General features: G+C 45.4%; 1 long non-coding RNA gene and 1 pseudogene across 2 annotated transcripts; both read right to left on the reverse strand.

Moving 5' to 3' along the window:
- Positions 1–224: 224 nt before the first annotated feature.
- On the reverse strand, positions 225–11,408 carry LOC149369463 (uncharacterized). 2 transcript variants are annotated; one of them, XR_016285318.1, is made up of 4 exons: positions 10,884–11,338; positions 10,119–10,208; positions 6,751–6,803; positions 225–682 (listed from the first exon to the last, which is right to left on the reverse strand). It is a non-coding gene; the product is annotated as an uncharacterized LOC149369463 (long non-coding RNA). The 2 variants fall into 2 exon arrangements; XR_016285319.1 differs by having other exon boundaries at positions 10,119–11,408.
- Positions 11,409–23,294: 11,886 nt separating this feature from the next.
- LOC149369464 (uncharacterized) lies at positions 23,295–24,497 on the reverse strand (annotated as a pseudogene).
- Between the last annotated feature and the right edge of the window lie 688 nt (positions 24,498–25,185).

Raw genomic sequence — 25,185 nt, forward strand, 5'->3', positions numbered from 1 at the left:
CGAGCCACAGGCGTTTTACGCTTTTTACACCCCTACACCCTTCAGGAAAAAAGCATGCAATGGGTTCATAATTTGTTCCCACTTTTATTACTTTTCTTAAGCGTTCTTTAAATTTACCATTATACTGCCTAAGTAATGCAATATACCTGTATTAGTGGAGCTCTTCATAGCAGTAAACAGGCGGTCTGCACCTAAAACGTTTATTGACAAACAAATCACAAAACTGCAGAAATGTGGAAAATGTTTATTATGAACAAAACACATCCATAAAACAAGGCACAAGAAGCTTCTCCAATGAATTCCTTACTGCCATCCAAAGAACTAAAAATTTTAAGGTACAACAGCACCATACCTGCTTATATTGGGTTTATGGTGCTGCAAGAATAAGGTTCCATAGCACTTACTCTACCTCCCAATTTTTTCAGAGCAAACAATGAAAAATTCATGCTTGTGCAGCCTTATATACCAGCCTGAAGAAGGCTTGAACTGTGACGCTAACTCCCAGGAATAAGCAAAAAGCAAACTAAAGGCAACTTATGCTGAACACCCATATTCCTAACATTATGGCGCAGTTGTGGAGTGAGCCGCAGTGGTAAGCCTGCTGAGTAGCCATCCTCCCTCGACGAACAGGTTCTCAGCCACCTCGGGATTGTCTTCGGTGAACAGCATACATGGTGCGAGTCTGCATTTTAGACAAAAACAGTAAAATATTTCATACCAGTTTACACTGTTCAATGTTGCTGATAAATTCCAACATATTGCTCATTAACAATGTGTTTTATTATGCATGCTAACGCTAACAGAAAGAAGAAAACCTGCCCATGTGGCGAGCAAGCACCAGCTGTTATTTTTTGAAACATTCCAAAGAGGCCACTGTGGTTTAGAGAAAATTGCTCTAAACGGCATTATACAAACAATGTTTTAGCTAAAAAGCTAGATGTTATGAAATGGAACGAAGGTGGTCAGGTTATGCAATTAATTCTGCACGAACTGCTACAAGCTAGTGCAAACCACTGGCCTGTCTGGAGAGTAAACTGACTATAAAAGGCACAAAACACCATGACAACAAAGACGAAAATAGCGCACTTGAAAATGCTTTAAAATAAACCGAACAACAAGTAATGTGCAAAATTCACTGTAACAGAAAGCACAGTATCTGATCAAAGTCAGCAACACAACCCCTTCCATGAGAGTGGTCAGCTGCAACTAATGCAAAGCATGCATTCATTATTATATCAAGCAAGTGACATCTTGAAAGGCAGGCAACAGTGCTAAGTTAACATATCTCCCATGTCTGCAGCCAGTAAACTCAAAAATCCATCAAGAAAGATTTGCACAAGGCCACTAAACTACTACAAGAAAAGGAGCTGGGCCAGTTGGTGCATGAATCTTTGCAAAACCACGCAGGATAACACGACACAGACAAGACAGGTGCAGTGATAACTGAGGAATTCATTGTTTAGTTTGCAATGAATACAGAAAGCATCATCCAAATTACAAAGAAGGAAAGTCATGGAATCGTCATTTTGTCAAATCTGTCGTGATTATTTATCCAGGTAGTCAATTTCTTTTTCCTTAGAGTTAGTGATGATGTGCTTAAACATTAAGGTTGAAGAATTCTTATGTACCATACACATCTCTTGCATTTCCTCAGAATTTTACATTGTCGAAAGTGTGATAGACACTCACAGTCCGATATGTGTCTTGGTAGCTTGCTACGATATCCTTTCTCAGTATTGCCGATATGTTGCATTAGATAAATGTTAACACGCTGACCTTATTTCCCAACACAGGACGCTCCTCGTGGCGGATAGATCTTGTAAACTAAGCCACTGTCGCATGTCGTGAATTTGTTTCTGTGCTTCGTCTTACGCTGGGCTGTTTTTGAAGCACCTTTGCTAGGAGCATTGCGTACTACATTCAGCTACTTTCTATGAAAAAGCAAATGAAGCCACTGAAAAGAACTTCCACAAGCTGCAAAAGAAGGTCAAGCCAACAACTTGACCAAACTAGGGCTGGTTGTGAAGAAGAGTGAGGGCCTATGCCTGAATGCCTTCTTTATGGCAAAAACACGGAACGATAACTGGCCTTTCAGAGTAATTGTCTCTGAACAAGGATCGTGGCAGCAACCCTTAGGGCAGTATCTGCAAGAATTGCTCTCCTAGCTCACCATAGAAGACCTTTTCCTGGTAAAGAAGCCAGAAGTGTCCACATTCCTCTTGAACAGCCGTCCAGAAGGAGTGTCTTCTCATTGTCATCAAGGACTAACATTACAAGCTGCCACATTCCACCTTGTTTGAGACGGTAAGAGAAGGCATTGATTCAATGGGAGCAGCATGATTCCAGAACCAATGCAGAATTAATGCTGATAGATTCCTCGAGTTGCTAGCCGTCTGTTATTTTAGTTTAATTATCTGCACATACAATGGCAAGGATTAGGCACCAGTTCCTGCATTGCACTAATTCTCATTGTCCTGCTAGCCTGTCAAGATAGCGAACTATTAAAAGCTTTGCTTATCACCAATTTGATAATGACCTCCCGATTTTTGGACGACTTCCTAGTAATCCACAAGCTTCATAAACAAGGGCAACACAACGGCATTGTTCACATATTCAAGACCTTCTCCGAAGTCCTTGCTGGAGGTACAGCTTCTCGATCTATGGCTGCACATCAGAGGCCCATATGTACTGGTGTTATGTCCCACAGTCGAAAAAAAGACTGTTGCTACTGGCACACTAAAAAATGTCTCAAACAGATTGTTATTGACTGTCAGCAGGAAAGCGTTGAGGCCCAACTAACATAGTTACCTGAAGCTGGTTTCCCGGATGACCTCGTCTGCAGCCTTGGCTTGAAGATAATGAAAAAAATTTGCTGATCCACCCCAACGAGGCTTCAGAAAGAACGGAAGTTAGCTGTGACGGCATATGTGCATGGTATCAGCCACGCGCAAGAGAAAGTGGTCAGGCGAGCTGGTGTGAACTTAGTAAACAAGGCGCCTAAGTCACTGTCGCATGCTGTGGATTTGACAGCCTTCTTTTATACCAGGCTGTCTTTGAAGCACCCTAGCTGGGCGTGTTGCATACTAAGTTCACACCAGCCTGCCTGACCACTTTCTTTAGTGCGTGGCTGATACCATGCACCTATGACCTTAATCACCGTGTTGCCCACTACCCTCCCGGCTTCCACGTACTCCCCTGGCTCCCTGCGTACCATGTGGGCCTGGGTGAGAAGCTGCTGCCTCGTTACGCGGGTCCTTACCGCGTCTTCTCTTCAGGCAACTGAGCAATGTGACCTATGAAATCACGTCCCTGCACTCCCGCACTGTTCCCCCGGCCCACTCCACAAAGCTCGTGCACGTCACCTGTCTTAAGCCCTACCATTCACACCACCTTAGGGCGCCCAGGGGCTGTGCTTCCTTCCGCGAGGCAGAGGGGGTAGTGCTACAGTGCAAGTTGCAAGGCGAAGAGGACGTTGTTTTGACACTGGGCAGTTGACGACAACAGGCACGCTGCAGCTAGCGCTCGGAGTGACTTGGTTTGGGGTGCCTTCTGAGTGCAACCCGTCGCGCCTGCTGCTGAGCTAAACCCCATAGTAATATGCTATGACAGCTACGTTCCATTCTTTCTGAAGCCTTTTACAGGTAGACAGGCAAATTTCTTTATCCTGAAGCCAAGGCTGCAGATGAGGTCATCTGGGAAATCAGCTTCAGGTAGCCATGTCAGGTGGGCCTCAAGGAATTCTTGCTGACGGTCAATACACGAGCTATTTAGGATATTTTTCAGTGCGCCAGTAGCAACAGCCTTTTTTTCGACCTTGGGAAGTAACGCAAGCACATATGGGTCTCTACAAAGTACAGCCATAGATCGGGAAGCTGTACCTCCAGTGGCATTTCTTTGGTCAGCTCAAAGTTAGCAAGAACTTTGGAGAAGGTCTTGAAGATGTCAACAATGACTTTGTGTTACCCTTGGTAATGAAGCTTGTGGGTTACTAAGAAGTCGTCCACAAATCGGAAGGTCATTATCAAACTGGCGCCATGCACAGCTTTTTAATAGTTGGCTATCTTGACAGGCTAGCTGCACAATGAGAATTAGTGCAACGCTGGAACTGGTGCATACTCCCTGCCACTGTATGCACACATCATTAAACTTTACATAGGTAGAACGGAAGTAGATGGTTAGCAACTCGAGGAATCTATCCGCATTAATTCTGCACAGGTTCTGGAATTGTACTGCTCCCACTGAATTAATGCCTTCTGTTATCGTCTCAAACAAGGCAGCATTTAGCAGCGTGCAGTCTTAGTCCTTGATCAGAATGAGATGACAACTCTTCTGTACAGCTGTTCGAGAGGAATGCAGACACTTATGGCTTCTTCACCAGGAAGAGGTCTCCCACGGTGAACAAGGAGAGCAATTCTTGCAGATACTGCCCCAAGGGTTCCTTACTTGATCCTTGTTCAGCGACAATTACTCTGAAAGGCCAGTTATTGTTCCGTGTTTTTGCAATAGCGAAGACATTCAGGCATAGGCCATCACTTTTCGTCATAGCCAGCACTAATTTGGACAAGTTGTTGGCTTGACACAAGTTTTTAGGTTTCGTTCTTCACTGTTTGGCGCTTAACCTTCTTTTGCAGCTTGCGGAAGTTCTTTGCGATGGATTCATTTGCTTTTTTTGCAGAAAGTAGCTGAACGTAGTATGCAACGGGCCAACACAAGATGAAGCACCGAAACAAATTCACAACATGCGACTGTGGCTTCGCTTACGAGATCCCTCTCTCATGCGGAGCATCGTATGTTGGGAAATAAGGTCAGCGTGTCAACATTTGTCTAATAGAACAAGTCGGCAATACTGAGACAGGATACAGTAGCAAACTAGCAAGACATGTGTCGAACTGTGAGTGCACCCCCCACTTTCGATGATGTAAAATTTTTAGGAAATATAATTAACAGCTCATGCCGAGATATAAGAGACGTGCATGACACATAAGAATTGTTCAACCTATGGAAGCACATCATCACTAACGCCAACGAAAAAAGAAATTGACTATCTGGATAAATAAGCCCAACAGATTTGACCAAATGATGATTCCATGACTTTCCTTCTTTTGTATTTTGGATCATATTTCCTGTATTTATAGTGAGCAAAGCGATAAATTCCTCAATTGTTAGTCAGCGCAGTACCTGTGTGTTCCTGTCAGTGCCCTGTTACCCTGCACGCTGCTTTGCCTAGACTAATATACTATCACACATTAAGAGATGAAGTCTACATCTGGAAAAAGACCACAAGGGGTTCCAAGCTGTTTCCTTTCTGGTTCGCGTTTCCTTTCTTAGAGGCATACATGCACCATGTAGTGAACAAAAGTACAAAGTAGATAAATAGAATTGATCATCTTGCAAATATCACTACTGTAAAATGGTGTTAACAAATGGCCACATTCATCCTTAGGACAGATCCGCATTTCATCTGTCATTACATATGAAACATGAAACTACGAAGCAGCCAGGTGAATGAATACATTTTTCCCAGAAATTTACCAAAGGTACACACAGTGATACTATTCCAGTGGATCAGTTGAGTATGCTGCTCAGGAGCAGCAGTATTCACATGGGGTGAATGCTAGCAGCAAAAAATATTGGCAATGCAATACAAGTTTGCATACAAGATGCGAAATAAACGGCATGATATGGAACCATTCCAATTATGCAAGCAGAAAAAATTGCATTCAACCTACACTGCAATATTAATTGAGCTACAAAAATATTATAAAGGCTTCTTCAAATCAGCGCACAGTTGGCATTTATATGCCATTGGGTCATTCCATGCCAACTGTTCCAGGCTTAGCACTGAATCTTCTATTTCTTTAAAAAAATTCATGGCTTATTGCATTACCTAGGCAAACATTATCCCAGCTTGTTTTAGGCGGAGTAATTTTTTCCCGTCGTGGCCGCCATTTCATGTTTGAAAGTGATAGCCAAACCTAACCTTGCAAAAAAATTTATAAAAAGAAACGTTCTTACGCAGGACTATGAAGTTTCTGTTATATAAATTAAAGGTATTCCATATCCAATGCAGTAAATTGAACTTATTTTGTTTTAAATAAAACATGTAATAAGTACAAAATATAAAAATTTGAAATCTTTTATCAAATTTCATGTTCTCAGAGTAGTTATTCTATTTTCTTAGCTGTCGAGAAGGCAAAGGTGATAAAAATGTTTCAGAGAGCAAAACATGTAAGGCAAGACAGCGAAAGGATTCTAAAGTCGAGAGAATTTGCTTTTTGTGACATATTCAGTAGTCTACTACATAATGAGGTGATCTTAATTAAATTATGAAAGATAGAAATTTAAACAGTACCATTTAATGGCATTTATTTTTAGTTTATTTGGGGCTCTTTTTTTGTTTTAAGCGAGAAAACAATCTTACAAGTTGAGTCCCTGCGTTCAACATCGACACTGCTCAGTGCTTCCTTTTCACTCCAGCACACTTTTCCACCAGCTGTAAATTACACAAAACCAGCACTCCGCTGCACGAATACAATGGTGTGCTGGTCTTCGATGCCACCAGCTTCGGCAATAAAGAAATCTGCTGAAGGATAGATTTACAAAAAGTAAAAATGAAGGAAGGGGCCACATGGCAGAACGGCTCTCGTTCCTCGACACAGGGAAGCACTGTTTGTGGTATGACCAATCAGAGTTAAAACCTCTACTACCATGAAAATTATTTAAACTTTTCAGTGGAATGGACTTTTTCACCTGATCACATGGGAAGAGCGCTTGTGACGGCATTGGTGGAAGTGTGAGGCCCCCTGCAGCAACAGAAAGCATTCAGAGGCCATTGAAAGGTTAAATACTGATCCTCTATAAGCTGTTTACATGGGCGGAGAAAACCATTAAGAGTGTCGTAGCTATCTGGGTGCGCCAACAAATGATTCAAGAAAACAAAGGTGAACTCACTAGGCGGTTTACAAGAGTGCTACCATTAAAATAAGCATTTTTCACCACATCAAGCCTTTTTTATCTCTCTCAATGAGGCACGCTGGACTTAAGTCATGCTCGAGTTCAAACTGACAAAATGTGAGCGAACATGCCAGCAGACATGTCAAAACCAAAATTTGAGGAGCATCCACATGGAGCACCGTGCAGCGAAGCTTTGTGTCTCCTTGATGCCGGCTCTAGTGTGCACCGCAGTGTCGAGCAAGCAGCCAGCAATGCTGGGGTTGAAGGTAGACTCAAATTGCGAAATTATTTTCACGCCTAAAACGAAACTTGCTCCAATTAAAATTTCAGAAATGTCACAGCCATTAGAAAATAAATGAGGCCAACCTCACTGAGCCACTGGCGGCTGAATATGCCTCAAAAATTTTTTTCAGCTGACTGACATGCCTTGCATTTTTTTCATCTCTGAAACACTTTTATCACATTCTTTGCCTTTTGGATAACCCAGAAAAATAGTTGAAATGACTGTTATGAGAACATAAATTGAATAAAAAATATCAATTTCCAATATTTTTGTACCTTCTTTCATGTTTTATACATGAGTCCAATTTATTGGATATAAAAGCACGTCCTTTATTTATATGAAAAAGTTTCAGTCATGCATAAAGCGTTTATTTTAACCAAGTTTTTTGTAAGACTTAGCTTTGGTATTGCTTGTAAACATAAGACTGTGGCCACGACACGAAACTTCTTTTTTTCTGCCAAGAACATGCTTTAAAAATCTTTGTCATGGTAATAAAATAAGCCATGATTTTTTTGTTTCTGTAGGAAATCAAGTGCAGTCGAGTACAAAAGTCTGGATAACGTGGCGTGGAATCACCTTATTCAGTATTGCACAGCAACACAATACACAGCCTACTTATCACCAGGCATATAGCAGCTTCCATATAGGTCAATAAATTGGCTGGGCTGTAAGAGGCTTCTGTAACACTAGAAAAATTACAATTACAAGTTACAACGAGGACACCAACCTGAATCTTTACATTGTGCAGATGTATAACCGTGACACTGAGAACTCCCACTCCCCTACGCACTTGGATGGTGGTATTGTTCCTGCCAGTCTACCAAATATAGTCCCCGCAATATAATGAGTCTAGCATTTTGCCCTCTGTAGACGTGAGCAGGAAAGGAGACTTAATGCAGGTAATAACAAACATAAGCATCCTAAGAGCTTGGTAAGCTTGCAAAATTTAAGCTTGTTCGGTTCCAAAGATATGCAATAGCAACCTGAATGGTCATTCATTCAAACCATGCGAATGCAATGGGTAAAATGGCTCCACAATGTAAAAGGTTACTTTCTTGAGCTAGTCGGTACATGTTTGTCAGCATGAAGGGCACAGCATGACTATAATGGTATGAAAGAACAAGACAGACTAGGCGCTGACTCAAGACTGACGATCTTAATTGCTGCCACACAATAAACAGGTGAAAAAAGAGTATAAACAACATTTTTTTTCGCGACAGTTTGCCAGCTTGCAAAACATGTGGCACTGCATTAAAGATTGACTGCGAAAGGCAAAAATGCTGGCGAATAAAAACAAAAAAAAATGTTTAAAAATGTAGAAGAAACTGTTACCCTGCCGTCTAAGCCGCTGAGGTAGCCTATACTCCGTCTCACAAGATGTTTGCAGCACTACGAAAGGTAGAGCTCTCTCGTCCAATCAGGATGGCGCGCACTAAATTAGTGTGTTCCTACGCGCCTGTGGCTCAATCCACCTGATGTCCAGGTGGCTTCTTTCTACCTCTAGCAGGTGGCACTTGATGTCTTTTTATTCTATTTTGGTTTGTTTTTGGACAGGCGGACGCCCGTTCCAAAGGGACTAGCCCCACTTTTTTTTTTTTGTCGCAACCTGTTCTGATCAGTTCCTCTGTTGTCGCGAAGCCACCTGCTTCGCCTGCTTGGGGAAATAGCGCACTGTCGATGTAGAGCACACAGGAGACACAACAGACTCGACCGACGCCATGTTGGAAAGTGGCAACGCATCACTACCTCGCAGCAGGACTCCGCAGAGCTGTGTCCGTACGGGCTTTGTCTGGTAATATCACCAGTGATTGAAACACTCCCTACCATTTAAATATACCTGTCCAAACCATGTTTTTAGTTGCAATGCTTATTGTTTTGATTAATAGTCATACGCTCCTCAAATATTCGAGGGACTATTTTCCGCGTTTCTGCAGTCCTGATTGGACGAGAGAGCTCTACCTTCCGTAGTGCTGCAAACATCTTGTGAGACGAAGTATAGTTCTTTGCATCTGAGCACAACAGAATGTTTGCAGATGCATTTGTCTTGCTCCTGACGGATAAAACGCATCAACAACAATCTCCCGCGTGTGCTGGTCCTTATGCGTGTACAGTATGGTTGTACGGCTGAAAGCAGAGGTGCAGTTTTCACACGACAGCCAATATTTGACCATATTGCTTTCAGGAGGTGGTTTTAAGGGGCTCTTGTGTTCGCTCAGACAGTCGTTTAGGCATGTCCTGTTTGACTGATAGAGCACGTTCCGCGGGATAGCTCACTTCTGTGCGCCACATTTTTGGGGCACTTGTACATAAGAGAATTCTCGGTTCTTTTCGCATTCTGCAGGTGGCAACCCTTCACGGTTGACACTCTTGCGGAGATATTGCAATTTGCTTGGAGCAGAGAATACTACTCGCACACCAGGCCTAGCTCCTATTCTTTTCAAATTGTGAGACACTCGTGGAAAGGACGCGTTCACAAGCAGAAGTACACAGGACTGTGTACTTCTCCTGCTTGTGAACACATACTTTTTGAGAGGAGGAGATTAAGACATTATGTGGTAGCGCACTTTTTATCACCAAATGCTAGTACCAAGTTCGCAGGGATATGGTAGCCGCAGCTGGCAAAGGACTGCCTTTGCCCTGCAGTGGGTGTAATCAGGATGATGATGATGACGAGAAAACTACGTTTAACGACACTCAAACTGGTTTGCAATAACCCCATGCTGACAACGAACTAGCAAGGATGTACAAATAAATGAGGGCATGGTTAGGCTATGTACCCTGTTTCATGAAGCAGCCTGATGAAGGAAAGAAGGGAAAATGGCCCAAAAAAGAACCTAGCATACAACATAAAAAGAAGCTTGCAGCAAGAACTAGAACACACCTTTGCTTCCATACTGCTCGTGAATATTTCCCAGCGGCAACACGGTGCAAGCTGTGGCTGTGGACTCCCATGTGGATGTAGATGTTTCCCCTGCAGACATCCATTTAATACCATCACGATTAGAGGCCGCCAAAATTCAGAAATTAGGTCACTACGGCCAAACAATGAAGCTTTTAAAAACTTGAAAAAGCAAGCTAAATATACCTAGCTGGCACAGCACTGGATTCTTCAATCTGGATGCCGTTCTAAAAACAATTAAAAACCAAAATAGATAGCAGCGTCAACAAATTTATACAAAAACATGGCCTGATGCACAAACGATCAGTGATCAGCGCCTGCAGCACACAAAATTGAAAGCTTATCTCAGACGTCACGCTGACGCAACGCATTTTACGCACAGATACGGAATAGACCTTACGCACGGGCGGAAAAATTACCACGTGCAGATAAACCGTAGGACAAGGAATTTGACGAAATAGCGTTAAACGGCTTTAAATTGGACAGAACACACATACTAGAGCTCTTAAGTAGCATGAGGCAGTACTCTGTAACATTCGTTTCGTCAAAACAAAAACAGCTCTGAGTAGAATCATTCTCGGCGAACTCTGTTCAGTGCTGCTTCTCTTCCTGGATACATGGAAAGAGCTGCCTGTCTGCAGATCTTGGCACTTTGGTACTAGAAGCGGCAAGTCTTGAGGCCGCTCTTCCATAAAATATGCTTTGAATAATGCAAACCAGCATGCATGAAGACATAGTATTGCTTACCATTCGAGGCAGGTGTGTAGTGCCGAGCTGATGAAGTGCGTCTCCAAGTCACGGCAACGCTAGTTTTTCATTAACGCCGACTTCAGGACGTTTCTACATTACAAAATGCATTCTGGTGCATAAACAGCGCACATTATAACTTCGCCCGTGATTTCTGATATCAAACCTTTAAACCGTGAGCGAGCGCCGGCCTTTCTGCCAATCTATAACAAAGAAACGCATTCGGCAGAGCCTCCAAAGGCTGCTTCTGTTCCGATACGTGAGATACGAGTACTTGGACAGCAGTGAACGAACCTACGCACTACTCCAGTTATATATGCACAAAAAACACTTCAGTTCAACACGGTACCTCGAAAAACGCGGTCGAAAGCGCAGTTCACGTCAACTGCTGAAATCCGCACACCACGACCGACGCCACACCGTACACAACAGGCAGGAAAAAATCAACAAAGGCCCGACGGTACCAATGGCCGCCTAGCGGCGGAAATGTAGTTTCACTTTCAGTTTCACTTTCAGTTTTGAATTCAGTTTATTGGGTTTTTTACAGTGCGTACGGAAGCTAGAATGTATTTGCATCATCGGAACAGCATACGCAACGATTGCCAACCGTTACCAGTTATGGAAAATGCGAAGTGATTAAATTAGATATATTTCTCCGTATTCAAAAGTTACCATGAATTGGCCCCCTTGCCGTTTCTTTCTTTTTACGTTCACTCCAGCGGCTGCATTTCGATGGTGGCGAAATATATATAAAAAAGTGTAGCCTATATCGTCGTCGAAAGTGGAGGGAGCATGAAATGTATGGCAGTCACGGCGTAGCATATTTTGGGACGGCACCCCCACCGTCAAGCGACACCTTCGAAGGGCCGCACAGGGACGGTGCCAGGGCATTCGTGGTGAGGAGGCTCAGAGAGGTAGAAGATGAGTGGGAGGGCGCTATGTTATGATGGATAGGCATAATGCTCCAAGGCCTGTGGCATTGCTCTTCATAAACTTAAATTAATTAACAAAACGCAGCGGTGATTGAGAGCAACACATAAGGCCGAATGCCGACTGCAAGGTCTGATCGCGACAGATTTTTCTGCGGTCCAGTAGACCTTCAGCTCCCTTGGCGCTCTCATGGGCCCGCACAGCGTGCTTCCACTCGCGGCGCGCCTGTTACGAGATCAGCGGGAGGATCGAAATGTTCGCTTAAGGTTCTAAACGTTCTAGCTCATGTTCTCTGTCCTGTGCGCTGCTGTGCGTAGACGATGTTCGCTAGTTTGTCCAGAACGGAAACTGGAAGCACTAAATGCCTAAATTGCCCGTGTGTTGTGCGAATGTCAGTGCACGTTAAAGGACCCACGATTGCCAAAAATGGTATGGAGTCCTCCACTACGGTGTCTCCGATAGCTCAGGTTTAGCTTTCAGACATTAAACGCTGTATACCGCAGCATTTAACTTTTTTTGTATAATGGGTTTGCACAGGTACCTTCTGCTACTCGCTCAGTTTTGGAGAGCTACGTACGTCGGGGCAAAATAAAATTTTTGTTTTCTTCCCTTTGCTCTTTGAGCTTCTCAAGCTCTTCTGGGACCCTAATTAACTTCAGGTCTCCATCATTACCTTTCTTCCAGTTGACACAGAGGTTACTTCAAGAAATTGCTAATTTTGGTCTTGTTTTTTGCGCGTAGTTTCGTGCGTAAAGTAGAATGATTTCGCGCTGATAGTACTCCGTTTGAAAAATATGCAGGGTGTTTCACGTAACTTGAACCAAGGATTTAAAAAAAGCGGTACACCGCAGCCAGCTGAAACAAACGATGCATTGTTCGCCATCATGTGGCGCTCCTCAGAATATTTTGTATTGCGCTTAATTAATTAACTAAGATGAATTATGCAATTTTTCATATATTCACTTTAGTGCCAAGACCATTACGTTAGGTTGTAGAGCAGGTTTATAAACAACGAATACAGTTTATTGTAGCATCGTATCTCCTACGGGGTCCTTTTTTCCGGCATCTAAAGAAAGCCCGCGAAATATGAAAAGATACCACGTGACTACGCTCGTGCGCTACCAAATTGCAACGCTCTCAACGGCGTTCTCGAGCAAACTGAGCATGGAAACTGAGTGTGCCCGCTGACCGTGGCGAAGTGAACGGCCGCCGCTCTTAGCAGCGGCTTGACAGTGCGTCAGCACTTTCCGCAGCGGCGCGGCGGCCGTAATAAAATCAATAACTTTTTTTTTTTTCAGCTGCGAGTGAACCAATATTTTTCTCGCCGCTGCATGTATGTTCTCGGGTGCGAAAGATGTAAACCATGCTCAAAGTGCAATCCTCAAAAGCGCATACTATCGCCCCCGTCAGAGCGTTTGTACTGCCTTCATAATTAGTTAAGTTGGGATCGCCATGTGGAATGTTGCCTTAACAATCGCGTCGATGCATCAGTGAAACGTGGATAAAATGCCGAAAACGCATGTTACTGCTTCACACGTGCACGTGTTGTTGTCACAGTAACCACGCCAACACATTTTGTCCCATAAAACGCACGAGCTACAGCTATATTTTATGTTTTTTACAGTTCCCTTCCCCAATTAGTCCGGCATGCTTAACTGAGGTGAAGCCAGCTTTACATTTTTTAAAGGAACACCCTTGCCTGCACTGGCGGGTATTTTGACCATATGCACCCGCCCCTGAAATGCTAGGTTGCAGACGGGTGCAGGACGGGTGCACGAGTAACAGAAACTCCTATTTTGTCGGGTGCGAGGGTGTGTTAGTCAGTTTGTTCCCTTTAAAGGTGTGAAATTTTTTACAGTGTATCGATGGGAGATTGCTATAGTCAGATCTTCCAGTATATGAAAAAAAAAGTGCGGTCATACATTTTTTACTATTCAAAAATGTTTTTGTCCGGAATTGTTGCGTATGAAATGGATCAGAACGAGAAACGGCAGGCCTCGATAACTGCTATGGGCAGGGTGAAGTAAGCTTTTTCCTGTTACTAAACACGTTTGGTATGTCGCACGCGTAATATTATTTCTGCGCAGTTTTTGCTGTAATTCACTAAGCATGCAGTGTTTAGTAAAGCTCGCGCTAACGAAACTCATTTTTTTACCGTTTTTTATTTTGGAGACTGACTGCAGCTAGCGGCATTATGCAGACGCGTGTGAGGCAAGGTCAGTGATCGCCTGAATGTTCCGACTTGTGACGCCGGGCTCAATTTTCGAAGTTGCTTTACATGTAAAAAATTTCAAAAAATAAAAATAATCAAAATGTTTGCTTGCACATGAATGAGCGTTTGCATATGAGCGATGGCTCTGCAAATAATTGTTTTGGGAATGCGCGTGCGCTGTAATCGGAATTAAAATAAATATACGAACCGCTTATCTCCGTTGTAGCGATTGACAAACTAGAGCATTTTTTCTCTTAGCCGTATATAGCAAGCAGCTGGTAGGCGCATTTCGTTGGTGTTTTCGTTTTTCTCCTCAGCCTCGCGTGTCGCCTTAAGGCCACTTTATTTTAAGTTAAAATAAAAATTATTTCCATCATTATTCATCTAAACACGTAACAAAATCATTATTATTTGGCCAACAAACCTGCATGCACCGAAGTGCTCAGTCACCCAACGAAATTAAGCATCTTGCGAAGATGGCCGTGCCAAAAAAAAAATGGTATTTACCTCGAATTCCACGTCTTAAATGATCTCGTCATTTACTTGCGATACACATTTCGCCGTTACGGTACCGGCTTTTTCGTCAACAATCTGCTTCACGTAGTGGGCCTGATCCACTAGCAGTTCTTTTTTCAAGTTCGCAGCGAAAAAAAAAATTTACTGTCCACTATTTCTTTTAACCTACATCTCAGAGCGTACTGCCGCGACCGAAAGAAGTGCGAACAGCGGAGTGCCTAGGCTCTCCGCTGTTGGAATTTATTTTCGTCACGCTTATACTTGGCTCGCAACACAAATACGCTAGAGACATCCGTGATACAATAATGTACCACTCTAGCGTCTTTTTGTTACTACCGAGATAAAAACGCATTGAAGATAAATTCCGACTGCGCAGCGCGTGGGCGCCGTGCTGTTCGCATTTTTTTCTAGCGCCCCTGTACATTTTGCTAATCCTCTGAAGCTCGCCAGCGTTCAAGCACGAGGGAAAAAGCTCGGGACTGCACAAAGAGATTTGCACGCTGGCCAACACGTGCAAAGTACGTGCAGAACTGGCTTTTTTTCAGGGGAAAGCGCGCTGCTCGCGCAGCTACTCAATGGGAAGGGTGACCGGTTTGCCCGGACAAAAATACGGAGCCGGTCGGAGAGGGCGCTTTTCACTGGCGTCCGCAGCGCCCCCCTGCGAAGCTGCGGTCCCCTATGTCACATGGGAAGTGATGTATGCTAATTCCTTGTTGCTAAGTGTCACGGAAGGATCACGGAAGTGTCACGGAAGTGTCACTCGAGGGGCGGCCTGGTCAATTCGTTTTTGAACATTACTGGGTCACGTATGGTAGCAATGCAATCCGGAAGACCATTCCAACACTTCATAGCACGTGGCAAAGCAGAAGAATTAAACGCGAGTGCTCGGCCGAATAGACGTTGGAACCTAAGATTATTAGGTAGGCGACGTGAAGTGGCAGTGTGGACGCGTGACGACTGTATATTAGTTTCTGTAGAAAACAAAGAAGTGCGATATCCCTACGTGTCTGTAAACTTGTTAGCGATAAAGATAACTTGATGGTTATTACGCTGGAATGACGGTTGTAGTCGTGAGAAATAAAACGCGCTGCGCGGTTCTGAATTGCTTCGAGGGAATGAATTAAGTAAGCCTGCTGTGGTGACCAGATAGCTGATGCATATTCTAGTTGCGGACGGACAAATGTTAAGTATGCTAGCTGGCGGGTAGAAACAGGTGCGCTATGAAGATTTCTCTTCAGGTAGCCAAGCGTGCGCGATGCTTTGGCAGTTATGTATTGAATATGTTCCGCCCAAGAAAGATTAGAAGTCAGATAAACGCCAAGGTATTTATAGGAAGACGTGCGGGAAGATAAACGCCAAGGTATTTATAGGAAGACGTGCGGGATAGCATGACACTGTTAAGGGAATAAGTGAAGAGCGAGTTTGAATGCTTCCGGCTAACAGTGCCATTATTTTACTTTCTCTGCTGTGGCACGACAAGGACAAGGTCGTAGACGGAGTGACGACAACACAAGTGCTCACTAACAACTGACAAAATTTATTAAAAGCACAAAATATATAGAAAAAAAACAACGGTAAATGCGCAGTCCAGAACAAGTATACGAAAGCGCCAGGCACAACGAATCTACCTGTTATCATGAGTTTAATTCTCTTTCGAGATAATCAACCTCGGCGTCAAGTTGGCGAACTTACGCATTCATCGGCCGACTTCCTTATACGGAAGGCCTCCATAATCTCCCGGGAAGTCTTATCTTTATGTTTTCAGAGAATGCGTGTTTCCTTGAACGATGGGGCACACTAGTGGCTTTTGACATGCTTGGTCAGGTGCATATGAATTCGTACCAGCTCGCCTAATTCTGAACCCTTTTGATCTGTAGATAAACCTGGTGTGCAAGCGAAAGCTTCATTCCTCTGGCTATGCTAAAAGTGCTGCTTGTGGTTGGAGCAATGAAGAGACTAATAGCTTAGCTTATGAAGCTATCGCTTACACACCAGGTATAACTTAAGATAAACCATCAGCATTTTTTTTAATTTTCTCTTTCTAATGACACACCTGACTCATCAGCCTATAGTCGTATCGTTCGCCTTCGTTTGCCAAGAAGCAACGAGGTTTTGTGGCCTGTGGGTTAAGCGCTGGCCTGGAAGTCCTGGGTTCATTCGCCGCACCTTCGGAAGAAATTTTATTTTTATTTGATACCACGGTGACGTCGTCTGGGGTTCTTAGGGCCACTGGGGGCACGCAGATAAAGTTGGCGGACATGTAGGTGCCAAAGGTGGATAAAATAGGGATCCAATCCCACGGATACAACGGGGAGGTCCTAACCAAGTTTGAGCATTACGCGATGCAAACTCTAGGCCTCATGAGACGAATCGCGGTTAAAGGTAGGGTATTGAAACTTGAAAGGGAGGAACTAGCTTAGGCTAATACAGGCGTACGTAATTCGTAGAATTAGTTACGCGACTCCCTACTTGGATATAAAAATTGCCAGAGCCTCAGCTTGGTTAAGCCCGGAAATTGCTAAAGACTCTTGATTCGTTTCTTCAGCCCGCCGTCGTTTCCTAGATTGAGCGAATCGTTGCAGCCTTGCCTTGTGCATGTCGGACGACATGGCCTGGCTGAAACGCACAGCGTAGTTACGCTGGGACGACTGTTGTTGTTGTTGTGACTGAGAGAAGAATGAAAAGGAAAGTGCACGGGCCTGCCAACTGAGCCGGGTCGGAGCCCGATATATCTCCGCCTGGCGTGACGTCATCATAGCGAGCGCCTCCTCACGGCAGCGGCGCGCAGCTGCTGCTCGGCGCACCGTGGTTACGCTGGGACGACCGCGACGAGACGAGTTGGGGCTCTGTCTCTCTCCGTCTGGCGTGACGTCATCACAGCGAGCGCCTCCTCGCGGCAGCGACGCGCAGCTGCTGCTCGGCGCACCGTGGTTACGCTGGGATGACCGCGACGAGACGAGTTGGGGCTCTGTCTCTCTCCGTCTGGCGTGACGTCATCACAGCGAGCGCCTCCTCACGGCAGCGGCGCGCAGCTGCTGCTCGGCGCACCGTGGTTACGCTGGGACGACCGCGACGAGACGAGTTGGGGCTCTGTCTCTCTCCGTCTGGCGTGACGTCATCACAGCGAGCGCCTCCTCGCGGCAGCGACGCGCAGCTGCTGCTCGGCGCACCGTGGTTACGCTGGGATGACCGCGACGAGACGAGTTGGGGCTCTGTCTCTCTCCGCCTGGCGTGACGTCACAGCGGAGGTCATGCTAAAGGTCAAACGTGGTTACACCGCCGGGGCGACGCTGAAGGGCTCAAACTGCGAGCAGTATTGCTTTGGCAATAAAAACGGGAGGGAGGGAGAAAATAGATATCCTCATTCACAAATGTATTAAAAAGGCACTAGGGCTACCTGTGGGTACCTCGACGGAACGACTGCTTGGGTTAAGGGTACTTAACACATGGATAGAACCAGTGAAGGCGGTGCGCGCCTCTCAAATCGAGAGACTCGGCACAACGGAAACAGAGAGGGTGTATCCTAGCAAAAGTTGAAATAAATCCAGAAAGAGGGATCAAAATTAAAGTTTCATTCGACAGGGAACGAAGGAACGCCTTGGTGGTCCCCCTTTCCCGAAAAATATGCACCCGGAGTTCAACGCAGAACGCGCAGGGTGAAGAGAGCCAAGACTCCAGAGCTGACGTTCGGTAATATGGAGAAAGTGGACGTATAGCGTATATGTTGGCGCGGCGGGTGGCAGGACGGGAGGGGCAGTAGCTTTGGTCGTCAATGGCCGAGGTGCGCCTGTCTGTACAAAGACTGTACATACAAGCGATCTGATCGAGAGGTCCTTAGGGTCTCTTCTCATAACTACCCGGTTGCTTCAAAAGATCGTTCGTTCCGGTTTGATCCTCGATTAATTGCGCCGTCGCTCGCTGTTCGCAGAGAAAAAGGACAAGTCCACCGTCGCCCCGGCCGACAACAATGCGCCGGGCGTGCATTCCATCTGGGCCTGACCCGGCCACGGCATCCCAGGTGCGCAGAGAGGCTTGCTGTCGCTTTGGCCTTTTGCGCCGGAACGTTGCGCAAGGAAGCTGCGAAAACAGAAATGAGACGACTTCTGTACGCTTTAAACACGAATTGCTCCATAAGAGAGTAAAAAAGAAGTATGCTGTCCTCTGGAGCACTAGCTAACAGGGCCAGGTCTCTGGGCCAGGGTATGCTGCCCAAGCCCTGGGACAGATTTCTATCGCTTAAATTTAAGGGAACACTTAGAGTCAACGACGGAAACAGAATGCCTCTTGAAAACATGCGAAGTTCTTGCAGTTACGAATAATTTTACCGAGGTTTAGATATCCTCTAACTGCTGACTTCAAGACGGTCGGCGGCGCGTTTAAAGCCTCTTTGCTAACTGCATCCAGCTGTTGTGCTCTCAGGTTGAAATATGCCTCCGTCGCCAGCAGTAAGCATTCCGCATATGTTGATCGAAATCTACCATATAGGACTTGGGCAGCATACGCTGCTCCTGGAAAGGAGCGCGCTAGAGGACTACTTACTCCCTTTCTTAGAGGGTAATTTATGTTTACAGTATACAGCAACAGCCCACTGCGAATAGGAGCATTTTTTTTTTGTGTAGTGGAGGGTAGAGGGAAGAGTAGTCGAGTTAAGAACCACGGCAATAAAAAAGACAGGGCCATCGGCGAAGCCATAAAGGAGTTGTCATATGGGGCCTGTACGGCTTGCTTGTTCACCGTGACAGTTATATTGCTAACGGCAATTGTTCGGCATATTTTTCTTCGCCATTTACTTTACTTCACAGCATGCACAATTACATAAGAGCTTTCCTCCCCCACCGCTCTGCCCGTATCCGCTATCTCGACAAACTGTCTTCCACTCACTCGTGGCACTCCACAAGGTGCCGTCCTCTCTCCCATTCTCTTTAACCTAGGCATGGTACCTCTCGCCTAGGCCCTAGTCGATATTCCCGACCTTCATTTCGTCTTCTATGCAGACGATCTCACCTTGTGGGTGACCACTGGCTCACCGGGAGAGGTCCAAACCACACTTCAACATGCACTTAACACCATTTCCTCACACCTCTCCCAAGCGGGCCTGCAACCCGCTCCGGAGAAATCATAACTTCTACTCATAACACGTAGCAAATATCAACGGACGATGAACCCCTCCAACTCCCTCACCCTTGCCGGACAGCACATCCCCCGCGTCGACTCTTGTCGCATCCTGGGTATGCCACTCAACTCCAACACTTTCACCTCTGCCATCAATCAGTCCATACGCACATGCCACTCAATCACACACTTACTCCGCCGCGTAGTTTTAAAACATGCCGGCCTCTCCGAGACACATGCCAATCGCCTTGCTCAAGCGTTGGCCCTGAACAAATTCCTCTACTACATACCTTACTGCCCACTTACAAGTACACAACAAGACAAACTAACCCGGGCCCTCAATACACTGTATAAAGCAACACTAGGACTCCCCCCTCAGGCTTCTACAGACACCCTGTACAGAACAGGCCTTTTCCGCCCTCTTCAAGCCCTCCTTAACCTGCACCGGGAGAGAAAAATCATCCGCCTGTCCAGCTCACCAGCTGGGCAGTGGTTACTATCCCAGACTCCCTACGCACCCATCTCTTTCCCAGACCCACCGCAGTCTCCGATCTACCCCCCTAACCTCCGCCTCGCACCCATTCCAAGCAACATGTCCGCACACATACACGCAGGCCGCCGCCAAGCATACGCATACAACCACAAGCCACCTTTAGACGCTGCGGCGGTGGCCTACACAGACGACTGTACCACGGAAACCGCGGGCTCCACAGTTCTGTTCAGTTCAGTTTTATTCCTTAAAGGCCCCCTTTTCAGGGGGTGTTACATAAGGGGTGGGAATACACTTGAAATGTGAAAAAACAGCAATGATTAACATTGAAGATGATCTGTTACACGCGCTTGAAAAACAGATGGCGAAGCGATGACGACGACGTCATAGGGAAGGCCGTTCCAGTCTGAAGCTGTTCGAGAAAAGAGCGATGCAGAAAAAGTAGTAGTGTGCGATGGTGGGCGTGCAACTTGCAGTGGATGACTGGTGCGGCTGTGATGTACGGTGCTTGATTCAAGGAAGAATAAAAAAACTTTTGAAAAAGAGCGAGGCTAGCGATGCGCCGACGAAATGAAAGTAGTGGCAATCCGGATTTCACTTTCAAAGCTGAAACACTGGTGTCGTACGAGTATGAGGAATGAATGAACCGGACGGCACGATTTTGAACAGATTCCAATGCAGTGATTAGATATACTTGGTGTGGGTTCCAGATGGCAGATGCATATTCTAATTTTGGTCTTACCAATGATTTGTACGCGAGCAGCTTTACCTCAGGTGGGGCAAGACGGAGGTGACGCTTCAGGAAACCTAGTGTTTTATTTGATGCTGAAATGATGTTACTAATATGAGCGCGCCATGAGAGATCAGGAGAGACGGTGATTCCCAGATATTTATACGATTCTGTTAGCTCAATCGGTGTATTAGAAACAAAGTAATAAAAGCGATAAGGGTTACGACGACGAGAAAAAGACATGAGTTTGCATTTAGTAGGATTAAGGGACATCAACCAATTATTGCACCAGTTTAATACACTATTAAGATCTGCCTGAAGGGTGTGTTGATCATCACGATTGTTAATGGTACGGTAAATGACACAATCATCAGCGAACATTCTAATGTTGCAGGAAACATGCATGGGCAAGTCGTTAATATATATTAGGAATAGAAGGGGACCAAGGACAGATCCTTGAGGGACACCGGATGTTACTGGGACGGACTTAAACAGGTGGCCGTTAACATAGACAGACTGTGAACGATTAGTTAGAAATTCTTCAATCCATTTTAAAATATTAGCGTGTAGGTTGAGCTCCGAAAGTTTTAGTAATAGTCGGCGGTGAGGGACCTTGTCAAAGGCTTTCGCAAAATCTAGAAAAATGGCATCGGTCTGCATGTTACGGTCGAGATTAGCATGTAAGTCATGAAGGAAGAGTGCTAGTTGGGTTTCGCATGAGAGGCCCTTGCGAAATCCGTGTTGTGAAGGATGGAAAAATTCGTTTGCGTCAAGGAAGTTGATGATTTGTGAGTATATGACGTGCTCCATTATTTTACACGGTACACTAGTTAAGGAAATGGGGCGGTAATTCAAAGGTGAATCTCTGTTACCCGATTTGTAGACTGGAACGACCTTGCCCTGTTTCCAGTCAGCTGGAATGATTCCTGAAGACAGTGACTGTGAAAAAAGGAGACATAAATAGGCTGCACAAATAGTGTTCACATTCTTCAAAAGTTTTGAATTGATTAGGTCTGTACCAGCTGCAGACGACAGTTTCATATTATGAATTATGGATGAGATGCCTTCTTCGCTAAAGGTGATAGCCGGCATGAAAGATTCCAAGTTAAAGGATGATAAGTGTGGAGGCGTGTCAAACTCGGTGGTGAAGACAGATGCGAATGCATTGTTAAAAACATCTGCACAGTCGTTATCAGCAACAGGTTCATGTAAGTCATTCGTTAACGTAATATGGGAACGGTGCGTAGGATTTAGGACCTGCCAAAATTGCTTTAAGTTGCTTATTAGTAGGTTTGGTAAGTTGTGGTGATAAAATGAGTGCTTGGCATCACGAACGGAATGTAAGTATAATTTTTCGATTTCGTAGTATTTTTCCCATGCGGCATGCGTGTCGATGCGTTTGACGGAGCAAAAAAATCGTTTCTTTTTGTTTTCTAGGCGTTTTAAGGGCCGAGTGAACCAGGGTTTATTACGGTTAGTGTGAAAAGTAATTGTCGGGACAAACGTATCAGTGAGACTGTTTAATTTGTCCTTGAAGATTGACCAGTTTTCATGAATTGAGCGAGTGTGAAATGCGGATTCATATTCGGGAAAAAAAGTGCTAAGATCTTCAGTTATTGCGTTGTAGTTCCCTTTATCGTATAGACGTATTGTTTTTTCAGATGTCTGTTTTTTAGTAGAGTGAAATGAAAATAGAGCATGTATGACTTTGTGGTCACTGATTTCCGGAAGAAAAGTTATAGATGTTAGTTTTTAGGGGCAATTGGTTAATATAAGGTCGAGTGTGTTTGCTGATTCTTGTGTCACACGGGTTGGCTGTGACACTAATTGGGTAAGGTTAAAATTTAGACACATTTCGATAAAGTTTTTTGCCTCTGCATGGCATGTTATTTCAGAGCTAGTTAAGTTCTGCCAGTCGATGCCAGGGTAGTTAAAATCACCAAAAAGAAGAATGTAAGCATTTGAATATGTGGAAAGAAGTTTATGAATGATATTATTGAGATGGCGTGGGAAGTCAGAATTAGTCTGCGGAGGTCTGTAGCAAACGCCGAGCAGTACTGTTACGGTGGCAGTGCGACAAATGAGCCATAATGATTCGATGTCAGAAGTGACGTCAACAACAGAGCAAGATATATCCCTATGAATTGCAGCAAAGACACCACCCCCCCGCGAATTTTTCCGATCATTTCTATAAACATTGAAATCAGGCAAATCAGTTAGGAGTTCAGCATCTGTTACATCACTTTTTAGCCAAGTTTCAGTTAATATGAGTATGTTGCTCCTGGATGACGAGATGATGTTTGATACGAGTTCAAGTTTAGGAAGGAAGCTTCGGATGTTAGTGAATATTATGGAAAACGAAAGAACATTGCGGGACGTGGTGGGTCGACGTTTTGTTGATGGTCGGTGAGTGGGCAACTGCTACGCGACTTCTCTAACAGTATCAGACGATGCGTCGAAAGTGTAGCGTTTTGATCCTATATGCAGTGTTTTGAAGCGTAAAGAGTACTTGTCAGAGTGTGCTTTGGCGAATGTGAGCAATTGCTTCCGTGCGTGTTGAACGGGGCGGGAGAAGTCTTCACCAATACTGTAACCGGTGTTTTTCAATTTCCGGCCATTTGATAGAAGAGCGTTTTTGGTTTTGTACGATAAGAATTTTACGATGACGGGACGAGTTCGATCGGCTGAGTGCTTACCAAGACGATGTGCTCTTTCTATGTCGGTAGGTTCTACCTATATACCTAGATTATTCTGACAAATATCAATAACTAATTTTTCGGACTCAGCCCATGATTCAGTGCTATTGTCGGGGATGCCATAGAAAATAACATTATTCCTGCGAGATCTATTTTCTGCGTCGTCAAGGTGTGCTTCCAGTTCGTGTATCTTATTATTCATGGCTATTGCGTTTGCTTGCATTACATCCATATCTGTTCTTAAGAGATTAAGTGTTTGATAGTGAGTTTCTAGTTCAGCCATTCGGTTTAGGTCTGTAATGGTTTCATCCGTCTTGCTTAGCTGGGTTTTCAAGCCCTGTATCTCGGCAATCAGTTGTGACTGGCCGGCGGTTAATTTCTCTAATGCAGCCAGTACAGCAGCCGTGTCTTCGGGACCAGGGTTAGTTTCGACGTCGCCTGATAGCATTAACAAAGAATGAATTACACAAACGCACTCAACAGCAATGGCAACACAGCACTGGGGGCTCGGGAACTGCACTAGCATATAGTTACTTGATTTTTTAGCGAAGAGGACATACGGTTTACTGACCTGCATTGCAAAAGTGAGTGGTTTAGGTGCCTTCGCCGTAGTGCAGTCACCGAGCCCACAGAGCCGTGTCGGCGGATGACGCTCTTTTAAACATGGTGATGTAGATGATGATGCGGTAGCCCATGGTCTGGTGAGTTCCGGAAGTTGCTCTAGCGGCAGATCCAGCGGGGGAGTGCGGCTGACGGGTGTTTGGTGGAAGCAGCCGTATCCATATTCAGTGCGTGGCAGTACGCTTGGCGATGACGCCCCCATAGGTAGGCACGCCAGCGACGGCAGCAGCAGGCTGGCAAACCCAAGGATGGTCATCTGCATCGCAAAAGTGAGTGGTTTAGGTGCCTTCGCCGTAGTGCAGTCACCGAGCCCAGCAGCCTTCTTCCTCCACCCTTCCCTCTCTACAACCAGCACTCACTCAACCGGTCCATACACCTCCCCACCCTCTACTCTCGCCCTAGAAATGCACGGGATCGCCGATGCCATCACACACTTTGCCACTGTTTCGAGGTACGGGCTACGGACTCGGCGAAGGCCAGGAATTGGGTCTTTATTAAAAGAATTGACCCATAAAAAAAGAGGGCCCCAGGCCCTTGGAAAACACAGACTGGCTCCCCGAGCAGCTGCTCTCTTCCGCTGCTGGAGGAAGACTACCTTTGTCCGTTGACGGTCGAGTTTTCGAACGCCGTGGTCACGTGACCAAGTCGCGGTTCTCGGAAGAAAGCGTCCTTGGGGGCCGAATGCAGACCACCCCGAGTACCGATGCGAGAGGAGAGGGGACAGTCGCGACCCTCATGAACATGTCAAGTTCGAGGGGGGTGCGTCTTCGGCTGAACATGAGCCCCGCGTCCGCGACGAGGCCGGCACCCTGCGGCGCGGAGGGTAGGCCGGAACGCTCGCGGCACAAACAGTTTCCGGAGCTCGCGGGCCCACACACCAGCAGTGTCTTGCAACGTAACAGCCACCCTACCCCCCGCCCCCGCATACGTTGTCTATACAGACTCGCAGGCAGCTCTGCGTGCCTTCCACGAAAGAGCCGCCCCTACCCTACCCG

This window comes from Amblyomma mixtum, chromosome 1, assembly GCF_055824585.1.
Source record: "Amblyomma mixtum isolate Tamu chromosome 1, ASM5582458v1, whole genome shotgun sequence".
Classification (NCBI taxonomy): Eukaryota; Metazoa; Arthropoda; class Arachnida; order Ixodida; family Ixodidae; genus Amblyomma; species Amblyomma mixtum.